Source organism: Macaca fascicularis, chromosome 7 (genome assembly GCF_037993035.2).
Source record: "Macaca fascicularis isolate 582-1 chromosome 7, T2T-MFA8v1.1".
Classification (NCBI taxonomy): Eukaryota; Metazoa; Chordata; class Mammalia; order Primates; family Cercopithecidae; genus Macaca; species Macaca fascicularis.
In genome coordinates this window covers 154,682,523-154,699,809 of record NC_088381.1, presented here as the reverse complement: position 1 = coordinate 154,699,809, position 17,287 = coordinate 154,682,523, and the positions used below count along the sequence as shown (strand labels likewise).

The following is a 17,287-nucleotide window of genomic DNA, read 5'->3' as shown; positions in this document are numbered from 1 at the left end:
GGGAAGCTGAGGCAGGCAGATTGCTTGAGCCCAGGAGTTCAAGACCAGTCTGTGCAACATGACAAAATCTCATCTCTACAAATAAAAAACAATAATAATGCAAAAATTAGCCAGGCACGTTAGCACATGCATGGGGACTCAGCTACTTGGGAAGCTGAAGCAGGAGAATGGATTAAGCTAGGGAGGCAGAGGCTGCCGTGAGCCATAATTGGGCTGCCGCACTTCAGCCTGGGTGACAGAAAGAGACACTGTCCCAAAAACAAACAAACAAAAAAGAAATAAAAGGAAAAATAAATAAATAAATGGATTACACATATAAATCAAGTTGTTAAAAAAGAACAACATAAAATAAAAGAAGGAGGAAACAATAAAGCTATAAAAAGTCAATAAAACATAAAACTTACTGGGCAGATGAACAAAATAAACATTAATTAAAAGTTATTTGGCTAAATTTTCAAAAGGAGAAAATCCAGGAAAAAGAAAAATAAAAACACTTTAAAACTTACCAAAATTGAAAAAGAAATAGAGTGCTGGAATAGAACAGTTACTATTTAGAAAATAAAATGGTAGTGGGTGATCTTCTTTCCCACCAAAACTGAGGTCCATATGCTTTTATTGGTGAGTTATAATAATTTCCAAGAAGAATGAATTTCAATTTACATAGCTTATTCTAGAGAGTAGGAAAACATAAAACAACTATAATGCTTATTTTATAAGGCTAATAAATTATTGGTTTTAAAACTATATAAGAAAAATACATGAAAGGAATTTGAAATCTAACTTTATATATGTACATCATTATAGAAATCCTAAATATCATATTAGCTCTCCAAAAGCAATTCATGTATTTAAATATACTGTCATTTTTAAGTAGAATTTATCTGAGGAGTTAAGAAAGGAAGTTTTTAACATCAGAAAATTTAGCGATGTTGTTTACATTTAATAGAATTATAATATCATCATTATAATATATGAAGAAACAGTATTTCATTCACTTTTGTGCTTACTTATAATATATATAACAATATGAGATTAGAATAAAACATTTTAAAATTGATAATGTTTGCATTCCCAAATCTTAGAGCTGATTTTGAGAATAAACTTTAGATATAACCCCTTAAGTTCTATAATAAAAGAAAGTCTACCAACATCGAAACTTTTAAATTTAGTATTGGGAGGCTTTGAACAAAGCTTTAAGAAAAAGAAAAGGGGATTAGAATTTAAGAATTGTAAAGAAGAAAAAAATATTTTTATTATTTGCACATAGTACAATCATCCAGGTTGAACAAATTACTGAATCAAAAATTGAAGTAAATAATTCAACAATCCTGATAAATGTCACATCACCTTAAACAAATAGAAATTCTTAGAAACAGCAATAGGCTAATTAAAAATTAATAAAAATAGGATAGTATTAACTATGGCAACAAGCCTATAATTCTGTTTATATTTTTTGTCGTTGGTTTTTTTTTTTTTTTCTTTTGAGACAGAGTCTCGCTCTGTCGCCCAGGCTGGACTGCAGTGGCACGATCTCAGCTCACTGCAAGCTCCGCTTCCTGGGTACACGCCATTCTCCTGTCTCAGCCTCCCGAGGAGCTGGGACTACAGGCGCCCGCCACCACGGCCGGCTGGCTACTTTTTTGTATTTTTAGTAGAGACGGGGTTTCACCGTGTTAGCCAGGATGGTCTCGATCTCCTAACCTCGTGATCCACCTGCCTTGGCCTCCCCAACTGTTTAGATTTAAACAGTTAACTCTATGGTAAAAATTGTAAACTCTCACAAAAGAAGGTATCTCAATCTCCAGGACTAATATAAGTAAACGTTTTATGTGAAGGACGAGATAGGAAATTTTTTAGGCTTTATGAGTCTTTCTTTCAATTCTTTTTGTGTATCTGATCTCTATTGCAACTATTTAGCTTTGAAGGAAAGTAATAGGAAAGTGACCATAGACAATATGTAAACAAATTTAGGTGTGGCTGTACTCAGATAAAACTTGACTTATGGACACTGAAATTACAAACCTATGTATTTTCACATGCCTTAAAATATTTTTCAACCATTTAAAAATATTTTTCAAATTATTAGATTGTGAGCTATATAAAAATAAGCAGCAGGCCAGATTTGATCCATGGACTGAAATCTACCAGCCCTTACTATAAAGTGAGACAACAGTTCTCTTAAAGATAATAATTATCCCCAAGTCAGTGTATAAATTAATTGAAAATTCAATGAATATTCCCTTTGGATATGTTTTCAGATCTCCTCGATAAGTTTACTTACATATTTATGAGGAGAAATCAAGGTCCGTGAATAATTAATAAATTCAACTTGAAAAAAAAGAGAGAGATTAAAAAGAGGAAGTTGACTTTCCCTGTGTAGTACACATTACAAAGCCTTAGGGATGAAAACAAGGTAGAGTTGGTAGAAGAACAGATATTTGAACCAATGGAATTTAGATTATTACATAAAAGTAGGGGCACCAGAAATAAATCAGGAAATGATGAAAACATTGGTTTACTATATGGAAAAACACTGGATTATGGACAACGATTAACTCAAGTGGTTTAAATATATATGTAATTGTAATGCTGTTATGAGAATATCTTTATGTTTCAGGGATGGAAAGTTAATCAACTTTCAAAAGCACAAGCCATAAAGAAATAAACCGATAATTTTGACTAATCAAAATAAGAACTCCTATCAATCAAAAAATACTATGGAAAAATTAATAGTAGATAAAATTTATTTTAAAAACTATTTGCAATGCCTAAAATTAAAAAAAAAACAAAGATATAAGGAAGTTATGAAATCAACAAGAAAAATACATTAATAATGGAAAAATGTGCTAAGGGTATGAAAATGATATTTACATACAAGAAACCCTCTCCCAACAAGTTAAAAAGAGAATGACCAAAAGTTTAAAATCAGCAGGGTGCAGTGGCTGGAGCTTGTAAGCCCAGCTACTCAGGAGGCTGAGGTGTGAGGGTCACTTGAACCCAGAAGTTCCAGGCAGTAGTGAGCTGTGATTGTGCCCCTGGACTCCAGCCTGGGTAACAGAGTGATACTCTGTTTCTAAAAAATTAAAATTAAACAAAAAGTCATTGGTAATCAGAAAAATGCATGTTAAAACATCAATAAGTCTGATTTTATACTTAACAAAGAGGTAAGAGCTTCACCCATGTGTGGATAGGATGATGTGAACTAGAGGAGTTATTACCATGAACAATCTGTCAGTACTGTTACATTAGTGTGCACATATCCTGCTAACTGGCCATTCCGTTCCTAGGTATATATCCCAACGAAATTATTACCTCTTCCATAAGAAGACATTTATGAGGGTGCCCTTTGTTGCATTTTATGTGGTGGTGGGGAGTTGGAGGCAATCTGAATTCCCGTGACTATTAGTTGATTATTAAAAGGTGGATGCGCACCACTGACTATGTCACAGCAATTAAAAGTAGTTGAGCAATTGAATACATAGAAACACGAATAGATCTTTCAAAACAAGTACTTAGGGGGAAAGAGAAGATAGAATAATAAAATCCGTGAGTTAATAACATTCCTATAAATTAAAAATACACACACACACTGAAAGAAATTCATCTTATGATAAAATAATAGAACTATCAAAATCTACTTTAAACGTATTAAAGTGGTTTCCTATATACCGAGGCAGAGACATGAGAATAAATAAATATGCATGTAAATAAAAAATGATGATGCCTTGTATGGAACAAAATTATTAAAGTGTCCTCAACTAAGGATAGCATTAACTCACAGCTTTATTTATGCATTCAATAAGGAATGAAAGGAAGAATTAAAAGAAGAAGAGAGAAGGGGATAGGAAAAGAGATAGGAAGGGAGGGAAGGAACAAACCAAGTAATGTTATACAGTAACAATAACCAATTAATAAATTTAATGGGAAAAGTCCCATTGAAGTTAGCAGCAAAATCAGAAATAAACCTAAGGATGTACAAAACATAAACATGATTTTTGCTAATATTCCTACTACCACACTGATGATATACATCTGAATTCTTTAAAAAGAAAAACAGTACATGGAGAGAAAATACAGGATTAAACACAATAGACATTTAACAATAAATATTTTAACTAAGCATTAAAAAATTTATTTATAGATTCACATGTACTTATTAGAAATAGTACGTAGATCCTGTGTACCACTTGCCTGGTTTCTCAATGGAAACATCTGGTATAACTATAGTATAATATCACAATCAAGATACAAATGATACAGTAAAAATTCCTAACACTGATATCATAAAAATACAGAAGAATTTCATCATCATAAGGATCCCTCCTGTTGCCCTTTTAAAGCAACACCCATCTTTAATTCTTCATCCCCAAGGGCACCATTCTCCATTTCTATAATTTATTTATCTCAAGATATTATTTATTATGGAATCTTTTGCAATTGGCTTTCTTTTTCATTTGTATTTTCCTGGAGATACATCCAAGATGTTGCATATATCAATAGTTCATTCTTCTTTATTGTTGTCATGTTCCACGGCATGCTAGACCTTTCATATACATTATTATGAAAGCACAAAAGGGCAATTGCTGGGTTGTAAGATAGTTGCATGTTTGGAGTTCCAGAGTGGCTATACCATTTTCCATATCCTTCAGCAGTGTATGAGATCCAGTTCCTCAAAATCCTCACCAGCATTTATTGTTGTCCCTATTTTTTAAAAGTCATTCTGACAGATGGGTAGCAATATATCATGTGGTTTTAATTTGCATTTCTCTGTTAGTCATGTTGAAGCACCTTTTTATGTGCTTACTTGCCATCTGTATATTGTTTTTGGTGACACATATGTTTACATATTTTGCCAATTTTCTAATTGGTTTTTTTTAACTGTCAAGTTTTAAAAGGTTTATATATATACTAGATATTAGTCTTTTGGCAGTTTTGTGTTTTGCAAATACTTTCTCTCAGTTTGAGGTTTGGTTTTCCATCTTCTTTACAATAGGGTCTTTCACCAATCAAAATTTTTTAACTTTGATTAGTAAACTTTATTAATCTTTAAGTTATTTTTGCTTTGGTGTCAAGTTTTAGAACTCCGCCTAACTCACAAAAATTTTCTAATATGTTTTCTAAATAAAAGTTCTGTATTAGTTTTGACGCTGCTGATAAAGACATACCAGAGACTGGGCAATTTACAAATAAAAAAGAGGTTTAATGGACCTACAGTTCCATGTGGCTGGAAAAGCCTCACGATCATAACAGAAAGTGAAAGGCACATCTCATATGGAAGCAGAAAAGAGATGAGAGCTTGTGCAGGGAAATGCCCATTTTTAAAACTATCAGATCTCATGAGACTTATTCACTATCATGAGAACAGTATGGGAAAGATCCGCTTCCATGATTCAATTACCTCCCACCAGGTTCCTCCCACGACATGTAGGAACTGTGGGAGTTACAATTCAAGATGAGATTTGGGTGGTGACACAGCCAAGGGACAAAGCCAAACTGTATCAAGTTTTATAGTTTTATATTTTATATTAAAGATTGTGAGATGTTTTTGAGATATAGATTTTATACAGATTTAGGTAAGAGTTCTCTCTCTCTCTTTTTTTTTTTGTCCTATAGATATTTGATTGCTCCAGTACCATTCGTTGAAAGGCTATTCTTCTCCCCATTGGATTGCTTTTGTAACATTGTCTGAAAAAATGTTCTGCATATTTATTTGGGTCTTTCACTGTGTTCTCTATTCTGCTCCACTTGGTTATGTTTCTTCGCTCCTACCAATACCACAGTATCTTGAGTACCATAGTGTCTCAAATCAGATAGTGATTCTTGTTATTTTATTTTTTCAAGACAATTTTAGCTGTTTGAGAGTATGTGCCTTTCCATACAAATTTAAAATGAAGTTGTCCATATATTCAAAATCTTTGCCAGAATTGTATAGAAATTGTATTAAAACTATAGATGAATATGGGAATAATTAATATCTTTACTGTAAGTCTTTCAATTCATGAATATAGTATGTCTTTCTATTTGTGTGGATCTTCTTTTGCTTTAGTTCATCCATATTTTGTAATTGTCAGCATCTGGATTCTGCACATGTATTAACTTGACACTTAAGGAATTCATTTGCTTTGGAGTGATTGTAAATGATATTGTATTTTTAATTTCAGCCCCCCACCTGTTCATATATAGAAATGCAATTAATGTATGTTTGTTGATCTTGCATCTGTGATCTTATTGAGCTCATTATTAATTTTACAAACTTTTTTTGATTTCCTGAATTGTTCTACTTGATCATGTCAGCTCCACAAAAAAAAAAAAAAAAAGTTTTATTTGGTCCTTTCCACTATGTAGAGTTTAATTCATTTTCTTACCATATTTGTATGAACTCTTCTGTATTGTATTAAATAAGAGTGGTAAGAGCCTACCATATCTTTGTTGTAGTAGGCTGAATAATACTCCCTCCCACCCTCCTGAAGATAACAGCATCTAACTACTGGAACCTGTGAATATGTCACCTTACATGGTACAAAGACATTTTCACATGTGATTAATTTGAGGATGTTGAGATGGAGAGATTATTCTAGATTATTCTGCATGCCTAAGGTAATCATAAATGTCTTTACAACAGCAAGACAGGGAGAGATTTTACTATAGAAAAGGAATGTCAGGGTGATCCAGTGTGAGAAAGACTTAGCTAAGCATTGCTGGCTATGAAGATGTAGGAAAAGTCTGAGCCAAGAGATTCCTGTGACCTCTAGAAGTTGGAAGAAGCATAGAACAGATTATTTTCTGGAGTCTGCAGAATAAATTACTGCTGCTAACCCCTTCATTTTAGCACAGTGAAACTGATATCATATTTTGGAACACCAAAAGAGTAAGATAATATATATTGTTCTAAGCCACAAAATTTGTGGCACTTCACTTTAGCAGTGGTAGAAAACTAATACGCTTCCCTTATTTCCAACGTTATATCATAAACATTCAGTTATTCACTGTTAAGTGTAACATAATCTATAGGGTTCTTTTTTTTTTTTCGTAGATGCTGTTTATATAGTTGAGAAAGTTGTCATCAATTTTTAGTTTTCTGAGAGGTTTGTAATTGATACTGTATTAGTCTGTTCTTATGCTTCTAATAAAGACATACCCAAGACTGGGTAACTTATAAAAGGAGGTTTAATGGACTTATAGTTCCACATGACTGGGGAGGCCTCACAATCATGGTGGAAGGTAAAGGGGAAGCAAGACACATCTTACATGGCATCAGGAAGGGGGCATCTGCAGGGGAACTGCCCTTTATAAAACCATCAGATCTCCTGAGACTTATTCACTATCACAAGAACAGCATGGGAAACATCCACCCTGAGGATTCAATTACCTCCCACTGGTAGGACATGTAGAAATTATGGGAACTACAATTCAAGATGAGATTTGGGTGGGGACACAGCCAAACCATATCAGATACATATTATATTTTTTAATATGTTTTTTTCTGTAGTATTTGATGCATTCATACAATTTGTCATCTTTAGTCTGCTAATATGGTAGACTATACTAGTTGATTTTAGAATATTGAGACAATATTGTATACCTGGAACAAATTCCACTTGGTTTTTGTGAATGGTTATTTTTATTCATTTCTGGATTTAATCACCAATATTTTGATGAGGATTATTATGTCTAAGTTAAAGAAATATATTTGTTTGCACTTTTTCACTTTTTCTGTCTTCCCTTTTTCCTTTTTTCCTTTTTTATTTTGCTTCTTTTTTTGAATGAGTTGGTAAGTGTTCCTTCCTGTTCTGTTTTATGGAAGAGATTGTGTAAAGTTGGTGTTAGTTCTTCTTTAATTACTTGATAGTTTCCCTCAGTAAAACACTCTGGGCCTGGAATTTATTTTCAGGAGATTTTAAATTATAAATTTAATTTATTTAGTAATTATAGGAGTATTCAGCTTGTCTCTTTCATTTTGTTTGAATATTGTTAGTTTGTGGGTTTTGAGGAATTGATCCATTTCTTCTAAATTATCAAATTTATGAGCACAGAGTTTCTTACTGTGTTCCTTTATTATTTTGTAATGGCTTCAGGGTTAGTAGTAATACCCCTTGTTTCACTCCTGATATTGGTGACTTTTTTCATCTTTTTATCTTTGTCAGCCTTGCTGGGGTTTTAATCAATTTTGTTGAATATGCAGAATAAGTTTTTTGCTACATTGATTTTTCTCAATTGCTTTTTCCCTATTGTTTTTCTATCCTCAGTTTCACTGAATCCTGTGTTTGTCTACAATGTCCTTTCTTCTGCTTGTGTTGGATATATTTTGCTATTTGAGATACAAACTCAAATAATTGATTCAAAACATTTCCTTTTTCTTAATGTCAGCATTTAGTATCATAAATTTCTATCTCGACAGTGCTTTTGCGGCTTCTACTTATTTATCTAGATTACATTTTTACTTAGTAAAATATATTTTTTAACTTTCTTTAGATTTACTATTGACATAAATAATTTAGAAGTATATTATGTAATTTTCAAATTTCTAGAGATAGCTCTCTTGTCTTTCTAATATTAGTCTTTAGTTCTATTTTGTTAGAGTCAGATAAAATACTATCTATGATTTCAATTTTAAAAAATTGAGGTTCCTCTTATGGTCCATTATGTGAGTTACTGATATGGTTTGCTTTTCCCCCTTTTGCTTGCAACTTCTTCTCGCAGCCACCATGTGAAGAAGGATGTGTTTGCTTCCCCTTCTGCCATAATTGTAAGTTTCCTAAGGCCTCCCCAGCCATGCTGAACTGTGAGTGAATTAAACGTTTTTCCTTTATAAATTACCCAGTCTCAGGTATGTTTTCATTAGCAGCATGAGAACAGACTAATACAGTTACCTTGTTGAATTTTCTCATGGGCACTATATGTGTATATTATTAGATAGAATTTATTAAAATATATACATTGCTATATAAAAGTATTATGTTATGTATTATATAATAAATAATTATATATTATAATTTACATAAAATATATACAATAATGATATATATTATTTTATATTATGTATTATTTTTACAGTTTACTATTATATATTATATCAACTACATAAAATAATAATTTATAAATCTTTAAAAATTTTTAGTTTATAATTATTTTACTATATATTTTATATTTATAAAATATAAAATAATACTTTGTATATTCTATAAAATATAACATAACTTATAATAATTTATATATAAAATAATTATGGCGTCACTCATGCTGAGATTCCAAACAGAATTTGAGTTATTATCTGATCTTTGGAGAAATCAGAAGAGAGAGATAAGAGTATTATTTCCCAAATAGGCCAGTTTCAATTGGGATCTTAATTAAGTTCCCTCTGGTGTAATCTTTACAAAAAAAAAGGTAATCTGAAAAAAACCAGCGTTAACCAATCAGTTATTTCTGTATTGTTCAGTTTCCCTACTTTCACTTAATAAGGAAAGCAACTTCGAGGTTACCAATCCCTTTTTTATTCCTTATTTCTACTTTCTTCAGCCCTTCTCTGTCTATGAAAACAAACTCTTTTGCTTGGCTCATTGGAATATTTATTCTCTTTTTTGGAATAAAATGTTGCCTGATTCTAGAATCACAAATAAAGCCAATTTATATCTTTAAATTTTTGCCATAATTTTGTCCTTTGGTGTATTCACACACACACATATGCACACACACATATATATATGTATTCACACACACACATATACACACACACACACACACACACATATATATATATTTATGTGGATGGGAAATAATTGGGTAGAGTAATACATATATATATATGTAATACATGTATATGTATATACACACACACACACAGAGACAGTTCTGACCTGTTTTGAGTTATAATTTTTTTGACTTTATGATGGTTGGAAAACAATGTGCACTTCTCAACTTATGATGGGGTTATGTCCTGATAAACCCATCATAAATTTAAGATATTGGGAACATGACCCCATCATGGTAAGTTGAGCATCTGTATTGTTGGGTGGAATAGTCTATATATGTAAACGAGAATCTGTTTCAATTCTAGTTTCTGCTGATTTTATGTCTAGTAGTTCTATCGATTGTTGAGAGTAGAGCAATAAATGAAATAACATTAAAATGTTAAAAAGTGAACATTGTAATCACTTCATTCTCTAGCCATACACAGCGACTGATGGCAGATAATAATAAGAAAATCCTCAGCCTGCTGCCTCAGGTTCATTTCGTGCCCTGGAATGTAGTGCTAAACCGCACTTCATAATCTTTGGAAAACTTAAAATTCAGCACCAACCAACCAGATACTTAGGTTCCACTTCAGACCTACTGAATTTGATTCACCTGAGATGAAGTGTGCACATTTTCATTTGAGCAGTCTTTACATGTTTCTGATGATCAATTTAGTAAAAAACAAGTACAATTAAATTGAAGTTTTGTAAAAAGATTGAAAACATAATAACCTCTAAAACCTTGCTTCTCAAGGTGTATGCTGTGGATTCATCATCACCAGGGAACCTATTTGAAATGAAGAATCTCACGTTAATTCTAGAATTACTGAAAGAGACTTCTTACATTAACAGGTTTTAAATGGGATTCTTGCAGCTGTCAACATTTTAGAGACACTGCAGCTGGTTGTCAACATTTTAGAGACACTGAAACTTACCGTCAGAAGATACTGAAAATGTGTCTTGCGGATTTAAATTTAGGACCTGGGGGTCTATGCATCTAACAGGATGCTAGACTCTTCTCAATCCAGCTGTATTTGTCTAGTGCTTTCTACTAAGTTTCTGCCTGTGTCTCCTGAATACCCTCTTAGTTCCATGCTGGAAGAGGAACCTGTCTTTTTGCTAGAACCTGAACTACTTTCTAGAACTCTCTAGAGAGGAGAGATCAACCTACCTGTTACATGTTGCAAAGCAGAGGAATTTTATGGAAGATGAATGTTACTAAATTCAAAGGAAGTCCCTGCCCTGCATATTCTACTACTCAGTTATAATGCACCCATTATAGACTGAAGCTACTCTAATCCGTGTGTCGTTGGTCACTACCTTATAGGTGTTTTCTGTTTGTTTGTTTTGTTTTTTTCACCTCCTGTTTGTTATACTAGTTAATCTCCAGTTGAATTCATAGGTTTTGCTTCATCTTTTCCTGTCCTTTAAGATTCTAAAATGTCCTGTGTCCAAATCTTAGTCTCATGACAAGTGACGCTCTGAAACGATACAGGGAACATAATCAAAGAAAACATGTCTTTCTAGATTCAATAATATAGGTGCCATGTGGTTTATTCTGGGTTACAAAGAAACACAGGAAGCCCTTTTGGCCCCCTAGCTAAAGTAATTTCCTTCCTTTATTCTGCCTTATTGTACTGAATAATATTAAGTTTCATGTGACAAATGCTATTATTATCAATAGAAAAGTATTAATGACAACGAGAAATAGTGAACACTTGGAAACCAACTTCAGTTTGTTGCCTAATGGTTCAAAATGTTATCCGGTCAGATGAAAAACTTCATTGACTTTTCATTTCCCAGGAAATTTGGTAGAGCTGAAATAATATAATGGTTTTAAAAAGAGAGAAAAAAGGAAATGGAGGGCAGGTCAAAGGATTGTGTGCATTATTTAAAGACTCTTTCTCTCTGGGATATAAATAATGTCACTGATGTTGTTTCTAGGGTTATGCTGCAGAATTTCCAACAGTGACTAGTTAGGAAGCCCAGGTATTGGAGCAAATTGGGAAATGAATCCCAATTCAAACAAAGTGAGTGGAAGGGCTTATTTGTAACCTGGTCCTACTAACCACAGCATCGAGCTAAGACCGTGATCTCATTCATAAAAACTGTTATCCAATCATCTCAATAAATGTTTGTTTTGTTTTGTATGCTTTCATTTAAATAGACTGTTTGCTACCATGCAGAAGTATTCATATTTTCCAATTCCCAGGCCAACCTCTGGTATGGCTCACAAAACTATTACATTTTAACATCGCATCCATGTATATTGTATCCCCATAATCTATGCACAACTTACGTCTCAAGCATGACACATGAGACACATGGATGTATCCTTAATTATCTTGCTCCCATTTCCTGGAATATCTTTCCTGACACATTTTCATTCATTATTTCTCAAAGTGAGAGAACACATTGTTGAATTAAAGATGTTTCCCATGAGTTCTTCTGGTGGTATTGAGAGAAATGGATATTGAAGAGATGTGAATCCCATAAAGCTGTATGAGAGAAGAAACATTTTGTTTTTACCTGTGTTAGTCAACTTGGGCTTCCATAACAAAATAATGTGGCTTAAACAACAGCAATTTATTTTCTCACAGTTCTGGAGACTAGAAATCCAAGATCAAGGTGTCAGAAACATCCAGTGAGGCCTCTCTCCTGGGCGGCTTCCCACCCTGTCCTCACATGGTCTTTCTTCTGTATGCATCTATCTCTGGTGTCTCTTCCTCTTCTTATAAGGACACCAGTCCTATTGAATTAGGACTTCACCCAGATGGCCTCATTTAATTTCAATTATGTCCTTTAAGACTCTATCTCCAAATGCAGTGACATTGAGGGTTAGGGTTCCAACCAGTGAATTTTGAGGGAGCACAAGTCAATCCATAACATGACTTAATATGTCAGAGTATAATTACATTATGTTTTTTTAAAGGATTTAGAAGTTATAGTTTCTAAACGAAACATGGGTGTAATCTCAAGCACTTTTCTTCTTACTGTCCTCATTGCACTGGAACCTGTGAAAATTAATCCTAATTTGCTCCCATTTTCAGTGTTACCACCATTCTTCTCAAACATACATAAACACAACAAGCAGGTTCAAGCTTCTTAATTGGATAAACACCAATTAAGTGTATATTTTAAGTGTATATTTTCCTGTCCTGGTTTTTACCTTCAAATATTTAGAGGCTGATGTCTTTGTGCTCAGTGACTGGATGGACATGTTCCTTGGTTCTTGAAATAGGCGAGTGTTAAGCTTCTGAACTGACCACTCTCCTGGGTGCCAAATGAACCATAAAGGGCTAGTCTCGTCTCTGATTTGGGATAACAATTGAGAAACCTGTTTGACTCATGAGTATTCTCTAGGCTCTGTCCACTGTTTTCAGGCCCCAGAATCCTGATTCCTGAGCACCCACCTCTTACTTCACCACATGGAGACTCCGGTCCCCTCTGCCACTACACAGAGCCACTGAAACTTTCCTCTCAAGCTTTCTTGTCTTAATTTGCTCTACCTCATTCATGCCCATTTTCATTGGTAGTCTATTCTACTTCTATAGTACATATTTATTTTATTTTGTTTTGGTTTGTTTTGTTTTTGAGACAGGGTCTCATTTTGTCACACAAGCTTCAGTGCAGTGGTGCAATCTTGGCTCACTGCAACCCCGAACTCCCAGGCTCAAGTGATCCTTCCACCTCAGCCTCCAGAGTAGCTGGGACTACAGGCACATGCCACCATACCCATTTGATTTTTCATATTTTTATATAGAGGCAAGGTTTCATCACGTTTCCCAGGCCGGTCTCAAAACTTGGGTTCAAGTGCTGGGCCTCCCAAAGCTCTGGGATGACAGGCATGAGCCACCGCACCCAGTCGCATACTTATATTTTTCAGACTCCTCATTCTCCTCAATCCAAAAACAAAAAGTAATTGTAATGACATAAATATCACACCATAATCAAAAAGAGACATTAGTGTTGTCTGTAATGTTACTCTTGATCTGAAATTTTAGAGGATGAGGAAAACTGACACTCTATTACCCCAGCAATTCCAAACTTCTGAATTTTATAGATGAAGAAACTAAAGCCCTTCAGTTTCAAAACAAAAACACACCAATCCATGTATGCTCCTGCCAAATATAAGTCTGAATGCATGAGATCCATTCTACTACCTGCTGGATGTTCATTCCTTCTTTCTCAACAAATACAGGCACTATAGTAGGCATTGAGGTAGTTAATGGTGAACAGAGAAAACCATTTCGTTCCTTCCATCATCACTCTCATAGTCTGACTAGACAGAGTAATAATAAGCAAAGAGTGATGTAAATACATGCAAAATGTCAACGGTGGGCACTGCTCTGAAGTATAAATACAACATATGAGAAGCTGTATTCAGAGAATTGGACACACTGGGTACATTGGAGAGAGCTTCCCTGGAAAACTAAAATGTAAAAGATGACACTGATTTAATTAGGTGAATAAGGACAGGCAGAATATTTATACCAGAAGAAATAACCCCTACAAAGATCCTATGCTGAAAGACTGCACAGAACAAATTAGCGTGGAGAGTAACAGGAACAAGAGAGGAGGAGCAAAATGTGGTTGGAGACACAGACACACTGTGTGATACTGTGTGATACTGTGTGGTATCACACAGTAAAAGCCTTTGGGCCAAGTGAAGTTTTGCTTTATGGCAAAAGCAGCAGGACATCAGTAAAGGGCCCGTCTCACTATCACTGCCGCTTCGGCCCTAAGCCAGCCCCGGTTTCTCTTACCTGTTTATTATTACTCTTTCCTCCTCACTGTTCTTTCCTCCTTGAGCCTCCCAAAGTCTATTCTCAGCAACAGTCAGCGTGATTAGTTTAAACCCAGGTCTGATCATGTTACCTGTCTGCTCACAGCCAATTCCAACATCCTGTCTTTCCCAGAATAGCATCCAAAGTCCATCTGCTGGCCTGAAGGCCCTCCATGATCATATTTACTGCTACTTCTCTAACCACACCTTCTAACTCTGTTTTCCCTCACATACCCTCTCTGTATCGCTGTGAAGCCCCGTAACTGTTCCAGAACATTTCAAGCATGCTCTTGTCCCAGGGTGTTGGCATTTCCTGTCCTCTAGATTGGCCCTCTTCCAGGTAGGCACATGAGTCAGTCTCCCCAAGTGCACAGGTCTTTCTCAGACATGCACTCACCAGGGAGGTCTTCCCTGACTTCCCTGTAGAAAACAGCTACCATCCTGCTTCCATCACTTCCCAGCACCATCCTCAGCTTTATTTTTCTTCCTAGCATTGTCTGCTACCTATCAAGTCTTTTTGTTTCTCTGTTTTGATCAGCCTGCTGCCACAAAAATGAAAGTTCTTTGAGAGCAAGGGCTTGTTTTCTTTCCTGCTTTATGCCTAGTGGGTTGAAAAGTAACTAGTACGTAGTGATCGGTAAGTATTTGTTGAATTCACAAATAAATGAAAAAGTGTGGGACATTCATTACCACAATCATTTTGCCCATTAGATATTTTTCATTTTTTGTTCTGAATCAGAATGTTCACTTGTATGCAGAGAATACACAGATATGCCCTGTTGTAAATCAAGATCTAACTCAAGTCCTGTTTACCCTCTAGGACTGCCTTTCAATACTAGCAACCTTGATTTTTAAAATTCCCAATAAACTAATAATCTAAACCAGTAATTTATCTATAATAGCCCAATGTCTTTTCTTGGGTAATTCTCATCTCTTGAACACTATTGTGTAATTTGAAAATATGTACTCAAACTTTTTTCATTTTCTTTTATGTAGAGCTGCCAATGCAATGCTATTTTGTAAGAGGTAAACACACACTTGCTGCTTTCTCATAATAACTACTATTTATCATTCTTAAGCAGAAAAAAAAGCAGTATATGTTCACTTAAAAAGTAGTAACCAGTTTTAGCTGAGACATAACTCTTGTATGATAGAGTAGTGGAAATAGACATGGAAAGGAAAGTTAGATGTTTTAATATTGTATTGAAAAATGTAGAATTTTTCTATAGCAATGAGGAGACATTGAGTATTGCAGATCAATGAAAGGGTTTTAGAAAGATAACACACAATACTATTGAGGCAGATTGGTTAGAATACAAAGAGAAGTTGTTTGGCTCAAAGGCCATCAAAGTAGGCCATTCTGAATGAGGCCACTGTCAGTAGGAACAGAAATTTTTAAAAAATAATATTTTTGATGTTTTTGCTTTTATTCAAGCATTTACTGACTCGGACTGTTGCTGTACTGTGTTAGTCATTAGAGCTTAAAAAAATGAGCTGTAAGTTTCATGGACATGCCTTTAAAATAACTTCATTATCTACGTTTTTCCTTTCAGTCTAAGAATTCCAGTTCCTATTAACAATGTCATGATGCATATTCATTAAGTCTAACAAAAGTCGTACATTTACATTTGCATAACATTTTGCAGTTTAAAAATAGCCTTCATGTGCTTTAATTATGTTATTTGATCTCACAAGAATCCTAGCAGGTAAGCTGAGTAGGAAATCCTCTTCAGTTTTTGATAAGAAACTGTAAGTCAGATTTGGTAAGTCATTGGCCCCAGGTTACACCACCTGTGAATTCAGAATTGAATTCATATATCTAAATTCCAAATAATATGGTTTTCCTTATAATTTCATTCCAAATATATATTACTTTATTTGATTTTATTTTTGAGACAGGGTCTCACTCTCTCTCCCAGGCTGGAGTGCAGTGACACAATCTCGGCTCACTGCAAGCTCTGCCTCTCGAGTTCACGCCATTCTCCTGCCTCAGCCTCCCGAGTAGCTGGGACTACAGGCACCCGCCACCACGCCAGGCTAATTTTTTGTATTTTTAGTAGTGACGGGGTTTCACCATGTTAGCCAAGATGGTCTCGATCTCCTGACCTTGTGATCCACCTGCCTCGGCCTCCCAAAGTGCTGGGATTATAGGCGTGAGCCACTGCACCCGGCCTCCACATATATTTTTAAAGTTCATGTGAAAATAATTTTGTATCTGTACTAATTCCACTTTAATTCCCCTCTCCAGAGCCTATGGTTTATTGTCTAATTTCATTACTTCTTTTGTTACAGGTTTTATAAGAAATATCAACAGTGCTGTATGTTTTTTTTTTTTTTTGTGATAGAATTGTGAGGCTATAAATACAAAAAACCCCCCCAAAAAAACACAACAAGAAAAGAAAAAACACACAAAGATAAGCTAATAAGCCTTTCTCCTAACAGTGCAAAACTTCTGTCTCAAAAACAAAGAAAGATAGTGTTTTTAGATATATACATTTTACAAATAAAAATATATCATCATTGATTTATGTTTTTAAAGTAAAAATGTAGACTTTAATTTCAGTTTGTGTAAATATTTTAAATTTGTTATTTTGTTTACATAACTTCTCACAATTGGAGAAGCTAAAAATTGAATTAGACAGGATAGTAAAATATTAAATCCTGCTGGAAAACATTAAACCAAAAGCCATAACTCTCATTGTTTTTGCTCTGTGAATTCACAGTATTAATTAGTTTAGCAGGAAAGCAAAACAAATTATTAGCATGAATC

The 17,287-nt window shown here is 34.3% G+C and overlaps 1 long non-coding RNA gene across 3 annotated transcripts in view; it reads right to left on the bottom strand.

Moving 5' to 3' along the window:
- Positions 1 to 14,562, bottom strand: part of LOC135972032 (uncharacterized) — a 33,100-nt gene extending 18,538 nt beyond the window's left edge. For 2 of the 3 annotated variants that reach the window (XR_012416334.1, XR_012416336.1), the window contains exons 1-2: positions 14,498 to 14,562; positions 12,031 to 12,229 (exon numbers count right to left, since the gene is read on the bottom strand). This is a non-coding gene — a long non-coding RNA (uncharacterized lncRNA). The remainder of the gene's footprint in view (positions 1 to 12,030; positions 12,230 to 14,497) is intronic. The other variant, XR_012416335.1, reaches the window with a different exon arrangement.
- Between the last annotated feature and the right edge of the window lie 2,725 nt (positions 14,563 to 17,287).